Source organism: Ambystoma mexicanum, chromosome 4q (assembly GCF_040938575.1).
Source record: "Ambystoma mexicanum isolate Mex_15411 chromosome 4q, UKY_AmexF1_1, whole genome shotgun sequence".
NCBI classification, from domain to species: Eukaryota; Metazoa; Chordata; class Amphibia; order Caudata; family Ambystomatidae; genus Ambystoma; species Ambystoma mexicanum.
The window spans coordinates 900,930,681-900,948,351 of NC_090928.1; the positions used below are offsets into that span (position 1 = coordinate 900,930,681).

At 43.3% G+C, this 17,671-nt stretch overlaps 1 protein-coding gene across 3 annotated transcripts in view; it reads left to right on the plus strand.

The window, feature by feature from the left end:
* Positions 1-17,671, plus strand: part of THADA (THADA armadillo repeat containing) — a 2,999,906-nt gene that overhangs the window by 1,503,323 nt on the left and 1,478,912 nt on the right. The window lies entirely within an intron of this gene.

Here is a 17,671-nt window from a genome sequence, read left to right on the forward strand (position 1 = left end):
CCCCCTCTCTCTCGTCTTCTCTGGGTTTCCCCTCACTCTAACACAGACTTCTCTAATCCCCAAGATAGTACCTAGAGGTCGGTAACCTCTACTGTTTAGATTCTGTCGGACTAGATTTGAGGGCCTAAAGGCAACTGCCTTATCTATCTTACTCCGTCTGTGGTCCTCCAGGTGTAACCTGACCTGGTGTCCTTCAATAATATTATCAGGATCTAGAGCCTTCTAACTGTCCAAGTCTATATCTATCTTATCCCTCTCAGGCATTCATACTCCTTTCCCTGATGTTGTGCCCTTTCATTCTCTTCTGGGGAAAACCTGAGTATTTCACTACTCAATCCCTGGAGAACCCTTATTCAGGGGTCTAGGGCAGGCCCATTGCTGTTGGATCCCGACCCTGGGGGAGTGGACAAGCGTGGGAGGATCACCTGGGTAGGGGGTCCTTGGTGAGTGGGGAAGAAACACTAGAAGGTGAGACATGGTAGCCCCCATTTCCTGACAGTTGTTTACTATAAATTCCCTCTACCTTTATGGGATACTACAACTTCCATAATTCCCCTCCTTTCTTTATCAGCCCAACTGCTGAGATGAGGAAGAGGAAGACTGAGACTAGGACAATTACCACTAGTAATATGCAAAGGCCCTGTCCCACTAATGAGGCCAGGACCTGGTCAGGCACTCAGTGAAAATCACACACACCTGAAACTCATTGATGGCCCCAGATTAAAAGAGGAGTAGCACAGAAAGACAAGGAGAACGAGATTGGGTACGAGAAGGCAGAGCTGAGCAAGGGCTGTTGAACACCAGGATGCAGTGAACGGATGGCTGAGACGTTGACAGGTTGCGAGCAAAAGAAAGCAAGGCGAGGGATTCGTATTTCCAAGAAGCCAAAGAGGTGTCAAGAGGAAAGCTGAGCAGCTGGAGGAATCCTCTCTTTGATGTGCCTGAAGGTTACTCGTTTCCCCCAGTGTGACAGGAGTGCCCGGGAAGGTCTGAGAGGTGAAAGGGAGAGACCCTGACCTCGGACGCAATAGCAGAGAAGAGCCAGTCACAGTCTATCACAGCCAGTGAATTCTTGAATGGTGGGAGAACCCGGTTTGTGAAAACACAAATGTGAACATTGTTGCAAGCGAGCCAACGCGTCTGACGGCAGACGCGAGAAGAGTAAGATACGATTGTTGTTTTGAAATACAAAGTAGCAAAGTGGTCCTGCGGAGAAAGAAAGACACATTATCGAAAGTCTCTGTGAACTGTAATCTTCCTCAGAAAAGGGAGCAGAAAACTAAGTTAAATGGATGTTGGAACAGGGAGGCTGACCAGGAAATAAGCCGTGATCCCAAAAGGGCCTGTTAATGAATAAAGTGAATGTTTAAAGTATGAAGGAAGTGAGACTTCCAGAGAGTGCCAAGAGGGCGGTATGAAACCAAGGTGCTAAGAAGAGCACATGTGAATATAAGGAACTACAATAACCAGGATGCATTGTGTCAAAATGGTCCTGCATAGGCCCTAGTAAAGCTAGGCAGTTTCGAAAGTCTTCGACGTGAAGGTGAATTGACACCCAAGAAGGTTGGAGGGAGTCCCACGACAAATTGAAAGAAGTTTGTTTTGGAAGGCCTAGGCTCAGGTGAGGGAAACCTGAGGGGCCTATGGTGAAATATTCACCCGTAATATTGTTATATCTGAACTGTTATATTGATGATATGAACCAGGCGAGGGGAGCCTGAGAGAACTGTGTTATGTGAACCAGGCGAGGGGAGCCTGAGAAGAATTGTGTTTTGTGAAACAGGCGAGGGAAGCCTGAAGAGAACTGTCATACATATTGAACTAATGTTGTTTCAGGCAAGTGAAGCCTGAAAGACTTCTGTCAATTCTTTGAACTGTGCCTACTTCTCACTTTGAAGGAACTCTTAAAAGAGCCCCATTGACTTAAACTTGGCGAAGGGAGCTGTGAATCAACTTCGTTGCCATTCTGACTTTCTTTTGATACACTTTTATTTCTCATACATTTTCCCACACTTAGTTATTGTACAGCGTGAGGGCAAGTATAGGTTTCTGACATAGATATTTTATTTGTTTGACTGCCTGACATGGACTATATTATTTTTCTTTGATGGTTGAGACTACTTCCATTATAGAATTAGGGCAGCTAGGAAGTCTCCAACCCACATTCAAAGCTTGATAAAGATGTTGAAACGTGTACATTTGTGTCTGCGTCTAACTTGTGATACCATGCCTGCCTCACACTTCCTTCTACTCTTCTCCCTTTTTTTCTCCCACTCTAGATTATCTCACTCTCATTCTGTCCATAGAAGGCTTTTCTATTTCATGCCTACTCTCCACTCTCACTGCTCTCCACTGCTGTCCATTACTCTCCACCCCATCTTCTCTCGCAGTCTCCCTACTTCCATTCACCCACTCATTCTTCTCACTCAGCTTCACTCCCCTCATTTCCCAATTACCACTACGCTCCTGTACTCGCCATACACACACTCCCACACCCAAGTACCACTTTCTTTCACCATCTATATCCTAGCTCTAAGTCTTTTCCACACCCTGCTCCACTGTCCTTCCTCAGCCTAATCTCTCACCCTGCCTACTCCTTTGACCCCACCCGAAAACCCCCTGTTTTATTCTCAACTTCCATTGGTCCACTCCCTCCCCTGCTTCCCCAGGCCAATTGCTTCCTTGATCTCTCCCGGGTCCGGATTACACATATTGGAGATCATAAAGCACTGTTTAAGCCCTGCCCCCTTCTTGAATGCGGATCCACCGGGGTTTTGTGTTGGCGGCATGGTACTGTAATTGTCAGTTCCAAAGTTTGTTTTTCCCGTAACAAGAGCGTCCCGATTTTCAGTATGCAGCAGGCAGTGCTTTGCTGGCTCTGTTTGTAGCTGCATCTCTCACTGGTGTGTTGTAGGCTTCTTCCCTCGCTGCAAGGACCTCTGAGATTCATAGTGCTGGAACAGAAGAGAGGGAACACTGGCCAGCATCAGGTAAGTCTGGAATGGGGTGATTGTAAGCGGTACTCTTCAACTCTACCCAGGCGTATGTGGAGGGAACAGAGAATGGTGCCCTCCCAAGCCCTCACCCCACCTCTGGGGCAGGGCTGGCTCTGGCAAACCCTCTGGTAGGACTTCCGCTCCAGTTTGAGAGCAGCCTCCACTCCTTCTGGACAAGGTCAGATCTTGGCCCTGTCACACTAGCTTCTCCTGCAAGTATATTTTAATCTAGGCACTTCCCTATGTATCTGTTACTGGTCACCAACCCAAGACTTCCCATCATTGCTTAGAACTCTCACAAGGGAAAGACATTTTCTATTGGGCATTTTTTATTCATACCGAACGCTCAACTATTATTATTATTATTATTTATTAATGTGATACAGTTTTAAACAAATGTAAAAAACTTTACACATAAATTAACATCAAATATCTAAAATACAATACAGTAAGATACAATACGATTCCGAATCTTAATAAAATCCTTGGTACAATTTCTGGATAGTTAATTTATATGGATTTGGGTTGAGATCTAAAAGAGATGAGAAAACATCTTATTCTGATTCATACTTAAGATAAAATATTTCATACTTGCACAACGAAACAAAATGTCATTTACTTATCGGGGAAAGACCCCCTTGAGTTTAATTTCATGAGAGCAACTGCCACTCGCCAAACCTGATAAAGTGCTAAATGCAATTTAGGGTTATTTGTGTTAACACATTGCTTCCAAAAGTCTGCTTGGCCCATATAGTCTGTATTGTGGACAAATTCGCCCAGATCCCTATTGTATTCTATTCTCATCCTACCACAGCTCGTCAACACGTGTTGAGCCGTCTCAGGTTCAGTAGGAAGGTCACAGATCCTGCAGTATCTTTCTGCTAGGTTTAGCCCCAGTACAGGGCCCTGGGTAGATAGAATCGGCAAGTAATTAAGGCGCATTAATAGGATACACCGCCTCAGATGCTCTGATGGGCACTGATTTAGATAAAGTTGCGCTTTTCCATAGGTGTAAAGTCTAAATAAAATAAAGCTATAGCTTTTCAGACTATTAAGATGTTTAAAATTGTTCTGCCAGTCCCACAGATTAAGGCGATTGCGCATGCTGGTAATCAGGACTTCGTTTTCCCGGCCCCATTCAGGTGACCAGCTGATTTCTTCAGTTAGGGACCGAATCTGATTTTCAAATTTAGCCTGTCTACCAGCCGCACAATCTTCCCTGATCGTCTGAAATAGTTTGTTTGTTGGTTTGTTATTGAGCTTAATATGGAATTCCATCCTCTTTCTTATTACCATGGCTCTAAGGGAGAAAATTCCCATCTCAAGCCTAATAATAGCCATGGGAATACATTGCGGAAGGCCGAGGATTTTCCTCCAGAACTTACCCTCTATCAGTTGTAACCATCCTAAATTCATATTTATCAGTGGGTCTAAGCCATACGTCACCATAGGAGCCAGACATTGAATATATAGCTGACGTGCTGCCCAAATTGAAAATCCACATTGCTCTCGTGTGAATTTATAAACTAAAGCTGTAAGTTGAGCAGCTTTTGTTTTGCGCTCCTGGATGCAGGTGAAATAGTTTCCTTTGTTATCGAATTCTACCCCCAGATATATATACATGTGCGTGTATTCAATTTCGTTCACTCCCATCATCATTCTTGGTCTAGCCACTCTGCCAACAGTGTATAACAACAACTTGGTCTTACTGTTGTTAATAACTAATTCATTGCTTTCTGCATAATGCCATAGCTGTTTGGCTGATCTCAGGATACCACTAAAAGTGTGATCCATGATCACCAAGTCGTCTGCATAAGCTAGAAGCGGGCAGTGGTAGGGACCTATCTTAGGGGGACAATTATTAGTCCCTAGGAGACATTTGGGTATATCTGAAATAACCAAGTTACCCATAATAGTAATTCTTTAAGAATAAGTGCTGCAAACAGTTTCCCAGAGCAGTCCAGCATAGATAAGAGCCGGTAGTTCGTAGGGTCGGCCCTGCTACCTTTCTTAAAGACAGGTATGATGATGGCTGCCTGCCATGATGTCGGTATATTACCTTCATGTAGTATTTTATCAAACAGTATTTTCAAGAGGTTTGCCCAAAAGAGGGGGTTACTCCTCAGCACCATATTAGAGAGGCCATTAGGTCCTGGAGCACGTGAGGTGTTTAAAGCCTTAATTCTTATCTGCAGGTCCTCCACAGAAATAGAGAATGGGGGAGTAGGGGGTTTGCTAGCCCTGGGGATGTAAGTCTCAGGGCTGCTCCCCGTATTTCTCGTTTCCAAAAAGGAGATCCATTTATCTTCTCCTATAGGATTAACCATAATAGGTAAAGTTTTCACCTTCGCCTTCCCCAATATGGACCAAATTTTGCGAGTGTTCTTACCACATAGTGTCCTGACTGTATGTTGCCACCTTTCTAACTTCCTTGTATTTTTGTGTATTTTTAACCATATTCGGTAAGTGGTCTTCAGCTTTCTTATTTTAAGAGCAATCACCTTCTTGGGATCAGGGCCATTTCTTATATACCTCATGTCTCCTCTAAGCTTACGTTTCCTATCTCTGATCGCACGGTCAAATTCGTTAGAGGTCTTGCCCACCATCAGGCCCATTTTACGAGAACCGTGTAGCGCAGAGAACTTACTTATCCACCTTTCTATTTGTTCCGGTGACTTTTGCATAAACATATTTAATTGTTTAATACCCCACTCTTCAGACGCCCTTGTGGCCTTTAGAATATTATTCGTTGACCAGGAAATGCGATTTAGGGAATGGTTAATTACGAGATCTCCCAAATTTACCAATGCAGCATCCGGGTGGTTGAGTCCCAGTGATAATATCAGTGGATCGTGATCACTCCATTTGTATTCGCTCACCTTCATATCTTTGACAATTAATGCGATCTCTACACTGGTATAGATATAGTCTAAGGTGCTCATACTGCTCCCATTCTTCCATGTAAATTTACCCTGGCTATCGTTTCTAGTACGACCATTAATTATTTCAAGGTCCCAGCAGTCAAAGAAACCCCTCCAGCACATCCCTTCTATATCCGTAAAAGCCTGATTACATATACTGTTACTTGTTAGAAGCTGATTATTACTTGTGCCACTACCGCTATTGATTCTACAGTTTAAGTCCCCAGCCAAAATAATAAAATCTCTACCGTTGGTTACATTCCAATCACTTAAGAGATTATGCAGGGTATCCTGTATACTTTCTCTGTGTTTTGCGCCCGGGGGATTATATATATTAATTAATAATATTTCTTCCCATCTTGCTTTAATCCTGAGGGTCAGAGCAGCAGCACATAGATAGTCACTATCCACTGGGATCATTCTACTTTTCAGCTTATCGGAAATCCCTATCGCTAGACCTCCATATGGTCGTCCACGTATGCCTTTCTTCGCAAGGGTGTGATAAATAGTATACCCATCCATGGCTGTCTGCTGTAGCAGCCATGTTTCTTGTAATAGAAAGATGGGGAATTTACTTATCATTGATAGAGAGCCCTTGTTAGTAAGAAAATGCTGATGACCATGTGTGTTCCAGCTTAGGAGGGTTTGATCTCATGATTGTTGTAGGACTAGGGGCAGCGAATCTGCCAGCCATTTCAGAGTGTTTTGGATGTCTGTCATCTGCACATTCTTTCCTGTTTTTTGGGTGGGTATACCACTCTTATTTGTGGCTGCCGTTGGTTCAGCACTTGGAAGTAAAGGATCTTCCTTCTCTTTACAAGCATCTACTTCCACCCCCACCTGTAGTAGACATTGTTTATGAGATCGAATCAATTGAGCAGATGCCAAGACACAACAATGGAGGGCTGTCACATTGGGATTGCATACAGAGAGCGGTTCTACAAAAGAGAAGTCCTCCGAGCGGATTACCCGCAATGGTGGGATCAGATGCAGTTTATTTAAAACCTCCGTTCTTGTCAACCACTTATCCCTCTTCTTTTGATTTAAGTTTTTGATGATGCATATTTTACTTGTATTAGGGATATCGATTTCTATTGTTTCCAGTGGTGTAGGAGGTCCCTTGTTATCCACTTTATGCTGTTCGTCTTGGTGCGAGTATTTAGTGTCCACTTCAGCTGAGTTAGTTGAAAGGTTAGGGTTGGGGTCTTCTATAATCGTGCTGGTGATTTCCTTTGTTATATCCGGGATAATCCAACTTGTTAGGGTCCCCATCCCTTTCTTAGCATTATTCTTGGTTTTTCGCTTCTTACGTTTAGATTTTTTTGTACGTATTGTTGGAATGTTAGTGGCAGGTAAAGGGGAGGCTATTTCCGCCACCAAATTTTTCGAAGCTAGGCGTCTTTGTTGACGTCGCTGTTTTTTTGTCAGAGGTATTTCCAAGGCTTTCACTGTAGATTTTTCTAAATTGTCAGGTATCATCTGTGAGTCCTGTCCCTCATCTCCCTTAGGGGGATGCTGGTTGGGTAGATCTTGCCCCATAGGAATGAGGGGATTGGAGAGCCCCAGCTGTATTAATGAGTTTGCATGGATCCTCCCGCATAGTTTAAGCAGAATTTTCATAGCAAATTGAAGGGAAGCCACTGAGGCTTGCAGATCTATAATGGCTAAATTGTTACAGACTTCAGAGTTTCCATTGTCTCCTTTGTCCATATGTTCCGGGTCATCAGAGCTTATATAAAGGTTTGGGGAAGTTGATAGCCGTTCCTCTGACAAAACTACTGGGGAGATAGGGGAGGGGCGCATGGGGAGAGAGCCCGATAAATTTGATGTAGAATTACCAGGTTGTCTTGGGCTAATAAGTCCCCCAGGCTTTTGCTGCCCCCCCTGAGCTGTATTTAGAACCTGTGCCTCAATCACAAGTGGACAATCATTGAAAACTGTAGGAGGATTGTTTAGTGGGGCCATTGATTTTTGAATTGATAGGCATAGATCTAAGAGAGAATTGTTATCAATGTCATTGAAATTAGTATTATCCAAATAGATACTGTTGTTATGTAGGACTGGTGGTTGAGGATTACTGGCTTCTGTTCCTGATTTATCCCCAGTGATGGTAGCCCTGGTGTGAATTTTCCCAAACATAGCTGGAATAGTTCCTTTGATCGATCTACCCTTCTCCTCTGTGGTATTGATATTCTTATTAGCTTTCTGTGAAGGAAGGTCCCTAGGTCCTTCTTGGCCCTTACGCAGGTTGTAGCGAGTTTTGTTCTGCCTGGTTTTGGCCATGGGTTTTGATGGATTTTGGTCACCCTTCTCCTAATAAGAGGTAGTGATGAGGAAGTAGGTACAATCGTGTAAATATTGTCACGCTTCAGTTGTGTCAGGTTCCACCATATATATGCGCAAGAGTACACTGAGGCACTATTTTATGGATTTATAGTATGAATAGCTCACCTTCGCAAGTTTCAAGCTGTAAGTGGTGCCACAGCACCAAACAGTCGCAAAACAGTCAGCGCCCTTCACCCCTGTCGGGCTTAACGCCGCAAGGGTGGTAGCCTGAGTCTTTTGGCTGCTCCCGAAGTCACTTGATGGATCACGTGCCGTGCGTGGCTCTGCCCCCTCCAGGAAGCGTATGGCACGGCTGACGGCGGCAAGAGTCGAGGAGCGACTCGCAGTGCCGGTCAGTTAGACAGAGCTCCAGTTAGATAGGTTCCAGGGTCTCCAGGTAGAGGCACAATTCACAGAGCGGGAGGCAGCCTGAGTCTTTTGGCTGCTCCCGAAGTCACGTGATGGATCACGTGCCGTGCGTGGCTCCGCCCCCTCCAGGAAGCGTATGGCACGGCTGACGGCGGCAAGAGTCGAGGAGCGACTCGCAGTGCCGGTCAGTTAGACAGAGCTCCAGTTAGATAGGTTCCAGGGTCTCCAGGTAGAGGCACAACTATGACTACTCAAACTGAAACACATTTGTCTCCTGCTGATGTATGTCTGTACTAACTGTGCCTACTTCACTCCTTGGAATGCCAAAGCTGCTCTTCAGCACCATCTGTTTTCAAAGCACTTGGCTGTGTCTGAACACAGCATGGAGTTCTTTCGAAAACCCTTAAATTAATTAAATGCATGAGTGACAATTTTTATAAGGAGCAAAATCCAGTGGAGCGAAGCAGTGGAGTACCCCTCACAACCAGCAATAAAACAAAGAGGAGCACCAAGAAGATTATGAAGTAAGGAGCTTTTTTTTAATCCCATCCTCAAGACAAGCATGTTTGGTCCGTTGCATAGGTGCCAAAGATGGCACTTTCAGAGCCTAGATCTCTACACAAATAAGCATCCTTAGGCAGCTCAGTTTGCAATCATTACCTTCCGTGGTTGCAGCCAAGGCATGCATCTTCAGTTCGGAAATAGGGTCCCTTCTCCAGTTCCTACCGCCACAAGCCACCGGAACAGCTAGACAGTGGCATTGAAGGCATTCAAATAGTCGAACAAGCTGGTCTCTGTACCCTGAGATTGAGTCGTAATGTATTTAAAACATTGCAGCTGAAATATACTGCCTTAAAGTATCATGGATTGTCACTCAACCTTTTTAGGGTTCTATTTTAAATGTCTCCTCAGTGAAGAAAGAAATAAAGCCTGGTCTGTTATGGTTGACTACTTGTATATGGGGGTGATTCATAGCATTCTATAATTGTGAAAAACACATTCTGCGTCTGTCCTTAACAGGAGAAATAAAAGAAAGTAAAAATAATCCATAATCTCCATTCAAGTTTAAGATAAAAATAATGCTGAGTCTACACACATTTTAGTTGCAGAGTTGTTTTAAAGATGCTCTGTGCATTTCCAGGCTCCTTTTGGCTCTTCATTAGGAATCTTATCATCCACTCACTAGCTTGTTCCGTTGTTTTGCAGCAGGTTTCATCAATGGGCACACCTGAAAAAAAAGGAATGCTTTGCACCTCACTTTGTCACCTTTTAAATAGTTCTTTCCTCCAGTGCTGGGCTTTAACTTATATCAACTTCACCCAAGTGTAATGCCTTCCAATCACAATGGACTCATTTTCTCGTAAACTAAAAGTGTTCCCTTCTCAGTACTATGTGTCATGATCTCTGCTTCCAAAAGGTCAGGGTTTTCCCAACTCCCTTGGAAGCAGATCCATAACCCAGGTTCCGAGTGCCAACCAGTCCCAATTGGGACCTTTTGGACCCAGTCCTGGCGCCAGTGGCACCAGGCTCATAAATATGCCCAGTCCCAGCGCTGGAAGCGCCGGGCTCATAATGCTTGGGTGGACTTACCTGCAGCAGACCATGCTGCTTACTTGCCTACCAGTTGAGCCTCTGATCCTCTTCTGTTTGGAACTACTTTTCCTGTTGGGTGGGGCAGGAGCCACTCCCTAGATTCAGAACACTGGAACTCTTCTGGAAAGCAGGAACTCTTTTCTTACCTAGGCGTGGCTGTGGAAGGAGACACCTAAGCACTACAGGAGGCTATTTAAACCACACCCGATGGATGAATCTTGCTTTGCGTTATTCTGCATCCTCTGCAGCAGAACGCTCATCGTGTCTTCTGCATCTGATCCTGGGCCTAAGGAAAAAGGCTTACCATCCTGAATCCAGTCTTCAGCAACACCTATAAAGACAAGAAAGAAGAGTTTAGCATTACGGTCTTCAGTGACAGCTCTTCACTTACCTGGTCCATCGGCTGTCACCAAAGCCTCGCGCTGCATTCCGGCATCTGAAAGACAAAGGCTTACCTACTCTTCGTGCGCTCCGGAGGTCTTCACACTGCATTCCGGCATCTGAAAGACAAAAGCTTACCAACTCTTCGCACGCTCCAGAGGCCTTCGGCGCTGCATCCCGCATCTGAAAGACAAAACAAGGTGCGTTTAAAGACATTGGGGAACTTTAATACTCAGGTGCCATTACTCCTTTCCACATCTAACCCAGTGGGTATTCCGGCACCCTGCAGCCACTCCGAACTTGTACCTGCAAAATAAAAAGACAGTTAGAGCGCTACGTGAAGCAGGCAACAAGCGCTTACTTACGTGCTTCCAGGCGCTTCTATTCATCACACGGGCTCCATCTTCAACTCACTTCAGCCCATCATCCGCCATCGCCGGAACCCTGCAAAACAAGAAACATCATTACTAAAGACTTTAAAGACATTAGAATTACTCGAAACTTACCGTTCGTGCAGTAAACGACGGACAGCAGTCCTCTGAAGTCAAGAGGCCTGCTCCCCTTATCCAGTGAAGAAACTGGTTACAGCACCCTGCCCCGAGGCAGATGGAGAGCACGGCGTTCACTTACCTAAGGTGAGAGCGTTAACCTTTGGGGTTCTACAGGAGAAGAGAAAGGGAGGAAGAGAGAGACATTCAATAACCCAGTTCCTTAATCCCATATTTTCTATCTGCAGACATCTTACCCTTCGAGTCAGACATACAGTGCACAGAGGTCCAGCCCAAAGAGCCAGCCGTGTGTTACACATCACCTTTGAAGATACGGTATACGCCCAGTCAAGACCGGCGCCTCTACGGGAATCAGGTGAGTGTTACACTATGTGCTTGCCTCAGATGTATTTAATCAATTCATTAAAGATTAAGACTTTAATAGGCACCAGTTGGTTGTAGTTCAATTATCTGAATGTTTCTGATCATATGGTTTTATTTTTCTCTTCCTCATCCATACTTTCTCCATCTTGAATTGTCAAGGTTAAGGCAAGAGTCCTTACCTTCCTTAGGTTAAATAGAGGGTAAAAGAAAGCTAGAAGTATGTACCAGCAAGATCTCATGATAAAATGTTAATGCCCCAAAATGTTGACTGTTTTGCAAACATTCTCCTTCAAGCAATACCCCTCGCCATATTTGGTCAGATTCCTAATACATACATACTGTTGACATTTGGTGAGTTTGGCATCTTCTATTTTTGCTGATTTGTGATTGGGATTTTGTCATATTTTTCAAAAGATATTTTGGAACGTGCTTGCTTTGTTAGTTTGTGTAGTTACAATATACCGTAATGTAGTTTTGTCAACATTATACCTTGTTTAATTTAATTTCCTTGGCACTCCTTTTCAAATGTGACACACCATTCCAAATAATATTTTTTAATGCACATGACACAATTGTACACTATTTCTAGTCTGACAATGTGGTGAAGAACTGTCTTCGTTGTCTAGTTTAATTAATGAATAGAACTTTATTTTGATGATTAAAAGACCATCATAAAAGCAAAACGGGCTACAATTGATCAAAATACAAAAAACATAACAATAACTGCAAACAATTGACCTGAAATAAAATTCTCGTTATAATTGGTCCCTGAATGACAATTCCATTACATCGGTCTCAACTACCAAATATTTGGGTTACGAACTTTCTACTGATCTCTCTATTGAGGGCTGGAAAAAAATAATAAAAGGAAAAGTTCGCCCTTTGGCTTCCCAATTATCAATTATTTACAAAAGATTTTGCAAATTTTCTTTGGAACCTGCTATCCAATTTTATATACTTAAGGTAGAGGCCGTGATTTTATATGGCCTCGATCTTTGTCAGCGAAAGGGCGAGAATCGCACTGTTTTGCTGTTTTACTGTGGTCCTGCTATCTGCATCTGCACCCTGTGTATTCAGCGTGCTCTCATTGGGGATTGAACTGTCTTTGAACTGTAACATTTGACAGGGGTGCATGTGCCTTTAAGTCAGCTGTATCAGCTGTCAGCTGACTATAAAGAGGCCGCCTCCATGCCCTTGCACTGTTTTGCTCTTTGGCGGTTTGGAAGATCTGGAAGGCTCTTGTTACCATCATAAGGATGCCCTGTCTTCGCGATGTACCGCCCGCCCCAGCCCTACCATCCTCCACCGTGCATCAACTCTTTTCCAAGACGCATGCACAGACAAAAAAATGGAAACGTTTGGAAACTCAGCAAGACGCTCTGTTTCAACCTGCAGTTCTGCAGTATCGCCCCACTACGGTGCAAGCTACGTCTCAAGTAAATCTACCATATATACAAAATAAACATGCTACCTCTGCCAACATAAATGCTGACGCTGATGTTGACGCTGAGAGTTGTTTATCCGCCACCACCGCATTTGCTGTGCTGCCCGCGCCGCTTGAGAATCTTTTCAATAATGAAAACATACTGACAGTTAAACTGTCAGCCCCTGAGATCACTGACATGAACACTGACGATCTTGTTGAGTTTAATGTTCCTGCAACAAACCCACCTTTGGTAGCGAACAACATGTCACCTGTCCCTGCGCCTTCAGAAAGTTGCCCACACTTGTCCTGCCTCGGAGCCGTCGAGTGTATTGACAACCCCGAAACTGGTACTGTTGAAACAGTTTCGTCAGGCAGATGCCCTCCAATTCTCACAATGCATTCACTGCCTCTGAACTTATACCCCTGAGTTACGATGATGGCCGTGTCCCTACATCAACTACATCTCCAATTTTAGATACGGCTTCATCCAAAAATAGCCGCTCGATTTTACTTGCTTTGGCTAGTCCCTTGGGAAAAATCTCTAACATTCAATGCAACGAGGTGTTTCATAAAAGCTGTTTGCTGACCGACGCGCACATCTATTCCTTATCTGTACACTTTATACAGCCAATTACATCATTTACTGTGCATGACACAGACACCTGTCGCAACTCACTTGACATTGCTAACAAACTAATTTTGGATTTAGCACAGATAAATAAAGCACAGCAAAATTGGCAGTCTAGAGTCTGGACTCCAGGTAAATCCTCTATACATGAACCAACAAACCCTCTCAGAAGCCTGAGATTTCGACTCCAATAATCCGACAATCACTCCAACTGAAGGCATTGCTGGGGCAAAACGGAGACGGACCAATGTAAGCAGTTCCCCATACATGCAATGTTCGCAACTAAAAAAACTGAAGCTCACTCAGACACCGGCATTGCGCAATCAAAAAATGGCCCATGTGCCTTCATCCTCTGAACATGATGCACACACTACACTGGCCCCCGAACGACAAATTCAACAATCCCAACACCTCTCTGTCTGAAACCTCCTCAACTGATTCTTCTATCATGGAGCACCCTTATCCCAAAGTTAGATCGAGTAGACGCAGGTATCGATCGAAACAGACACGATCTAACCGGAGCCATGCATGATGCTCCCTGGGACTTTTCTATTTCTAAAGAGCTACAGACTACTATCATGGCGTTTATGGGTATATCTATTGCGCATTTTCTCAAATTCTATGAACACATGAATGAAACTATTAAAGACCTTACCATATTAACTGCACTTCTCAATACTAAAATAACTGAGATGGAAAGGAAAGGAATTGTCGGTAAGGACGACTTAACTTCTATGAGCTGTAAAATGGATCAAATGTTAGAATCAATCTCTGGTCATACGTTAAACAATAATGAAGACAAAAAGCTCTTAGCAGAAGTTGCCCGTGAAGCTTTGAAACTCTTCAAGCAAAATTCTGCAGTTAACCTACAGCCTCTTGACTTGGAAGCAACCCCTTAAAACAGGGCCCAAAAAGAAAAAGAACGGGTGTCGGACGTAATATCAACAAACCCTATGCCACTCCCTGGTGATCGTAACCTCCCGATAACACCACTTGCAATGAGAAACGAAAAGTCAACAAATGTTGACCTTATGACATCTCGTGCAGCAAAAAAGCTCTCCAAGACTCCAAGTACTCACCTGGTGCTTTCTGATGCCAATCCAGTCGTGCTTAACTCCAATGATAACGACCCTGCACAACCCAAGGCGACTTGGTTTGATGAGGTGTTGGTAATTAGATGTCAACCCAGTAATCTTGCTCCGGCCAACCTGCAATTACCTTCATCCTCAAAAACGGATTAGTTGCAACATGAAAAAAACCTTAAAGACGGCAAATTAGCAACAAGTACAGCCGAACCATCGATTACTAAAAAATCAGATCTATTCGACATCTTTAAGGGGATTCCTTGTCCGGTAATTCCGGCCCCCACATTCGCAAACTAAAAATCAAACTTCTATTAAGTTACGTCATGGAAATATTTCAAGAAAATTCCTGCGTTACTTCAAAACAGTAAATTTAACAGTTAGTAACTCTGTATCCATTGTACCTTCTTCACAAATCGTAAATCCAATACACGAAGGAGAAAGTTCCAATGCCGCACCAAATTCTCCTGAGGCAATACAGATTGTTGAATCCGATCTGGAAAATCTATCCACGTATGAAGACTATGAAGAAAGCCCTGAAACTGAGCAGCCTGAATCTATGATCATGAACCTTGACATGCATCCAGCTGAAACGGCAAAGCCAACCAATGCCAGCAGCTGTGGAGACAATCCCTCGCTTCTTGATTTACCCCGAGCCTCAAATCCATCCAGGCCAAGAAGATCTTGTTTTATTGTGAGACCTACTGTACCGATCCTTGAATTAAACAGCGATCTTGACCCTCCCTTTTTAAATTTGGCCGAAAAACGACTGAAAATATTAGCAAAAAATGTTCCGGTAAACGATTGTGACATTAGACAACCTAAGGTTAACTATGCCTCCTCAAATATCAAGAAGACCTCTACTACGGAAGTAAATCATACATTGTCAGAGTCACACTCTTCACACAATCTTCTTTCAGATGCTCCACAGTCTATTCTTAAACACAACCTGGTGAATTCTAAAATAATGAAAAAGATATCAACGTATGAAAAGCTAATTCTGGAAAGACTTGACTCGTGTGAAAACTTGATTTTGAATCGGCACTACATATCTAAGTTATTCTACCTAATCCCAAGTCTGTGAACTATCCACTCGGATGACCTAAAAATAGTGGAATTTCATTGTGAAAAAAGAAATGACATAGTGACCCTGCATCTTGCATCGCGAATAATTTGTGATATATTATTGGACTCAGTACTGGCATTACTGTCAGTAGGCTTTGATCTATACTCTCAGCATCAAGATCTTTTTACAGCAAAGACGCCTCCGAACAGCATGCATGGAAAAAAACACGAAATTCCTATAAAATCAACAAACAAGAGCATGACACACAAAAATATTAAAGGACCCGAGTCTAAGGTATCGTTCGAAACTATGCCAAAAATTGAAAACGAAGAACTACTTCGGATTACTGAAAATGAACAAATTCAAATAACAATTGAAGGTCTAACTACAATTGACAAGGAAGTGCTTAAAAGCAGCTGTGAAATGGAAAATTGGGCATGGCTGGCTGCTAACCTTAACAATTAAATTGCAATTAACGCCAGGAATCGAGTGGAAACCGGTCCCTGACTTTTGGATCCTGGAATACCCGAGGATTTGTCCACCTGTTCAACTCTCCCTGGGAGGGTCATCTGGATCTAATATGTCTACAGGAAACTTGGTTAACGACTTTCCCAAGTGCTCCTTCTTTCGAGATAGTAGTAAACCCAGCGGTTAAACCCCAGAAAGGCAGGCCAATGTCAGGGCTCCTGATAGCCGCCAGTAAAGATCGCGGTTTCTGAATAGTAGAAACAAATAACGTTTCACCATATATACAAACAGCTAAAGTGAGGTTACCTGGCACCTGCAACTCCGACTCCCTGTATATAATTAACCTTTATTGGAACCAAACTGTAACAAGAACTCTCCAATTTATTGACCAGGTGACTACGATTATAGACACTACAATGGAAAATTCAAGCACTGCCCAAATTATAATCTGCTGCGATTTAAACATTGATTGCTTGGATACGAACACGAAGTCTAAATGAAAGTCAACTAACAAAAAAACTTACAAAACGGCTGCCAATTCTTGGATGTCTGAAATGAACTCCAGAAAATGTACTCTTCTGAATGGGAACACTCCCAGGGATATCCCCGCAAATCCTACATGGAGCCGCAATCAACAATCTTCAACTCTAGATTACTTTTTTGTGTCTGAACCGCTTGCTCCAAAAGTCCATCATTTGAAGGTAGTTAAAATGGAACACAGCGATCACGACATGCTTAAGATGATGTTTGACACTTGTAATAATACATCACAAAAAATATGGCCTTATGCCATAACTTATCGATCAGGCAGGATTCGTCTTAATCTCAAAATCAATGACGTCAACTCGATAATATCAGCTTTGGCGGCAACTCCGGACGGGATCGAATACCAACAGCTTCTGTCCCATTTCACAGAACAGAAACAAGGCCTCAAACAATATAAAATGCAACATAAACATAAGTTTGATATTCAGGTGCTTCAACGCAAACGTTTACTACGTAGAGAACTGAGGAAGCTGCCTCGAGAGGATAAAGATCTCTATTGTGCAGGCAAAAAACGTACAACACAAAAATATAGAAACTGGAGAAAAAGTCACAACACAGCTTTACTCCAGAATGACTCAGAAGAAATGCTACAAAAACTGAGGAATAGAAATTCTGCAGAATTGTGGAGCCTTGTAAATAAGCTTGCCGCTCCTCAAGAGGCACTCCAACCGTCGCCTATCACTCAGGAAACCTGGCTAAAACATTATACAGACTTATTCAGCACTCCGAAAGCCGAGCCTGAAAGATCGAGTAAAACTTCAGCTCCCTGGTCGCTGAAGTTTGATATAGCTCACATCACAAACTCAATTAAGAAATCAAGTGCCTCAAGAGCTCCAGGGCCTGACGGCCTTACTAATTTTACACTGAAACAAAACCCTGAGGCCTGGGCAAAGCTCTGCTTTATGCTTTTTGAGAGAATAAGACTGAAACAGGCGATTCCAAGATCATGGAAAAACGCCATTATTGTACCTATTTTTAAAAAGGGTAACAGACTTGAC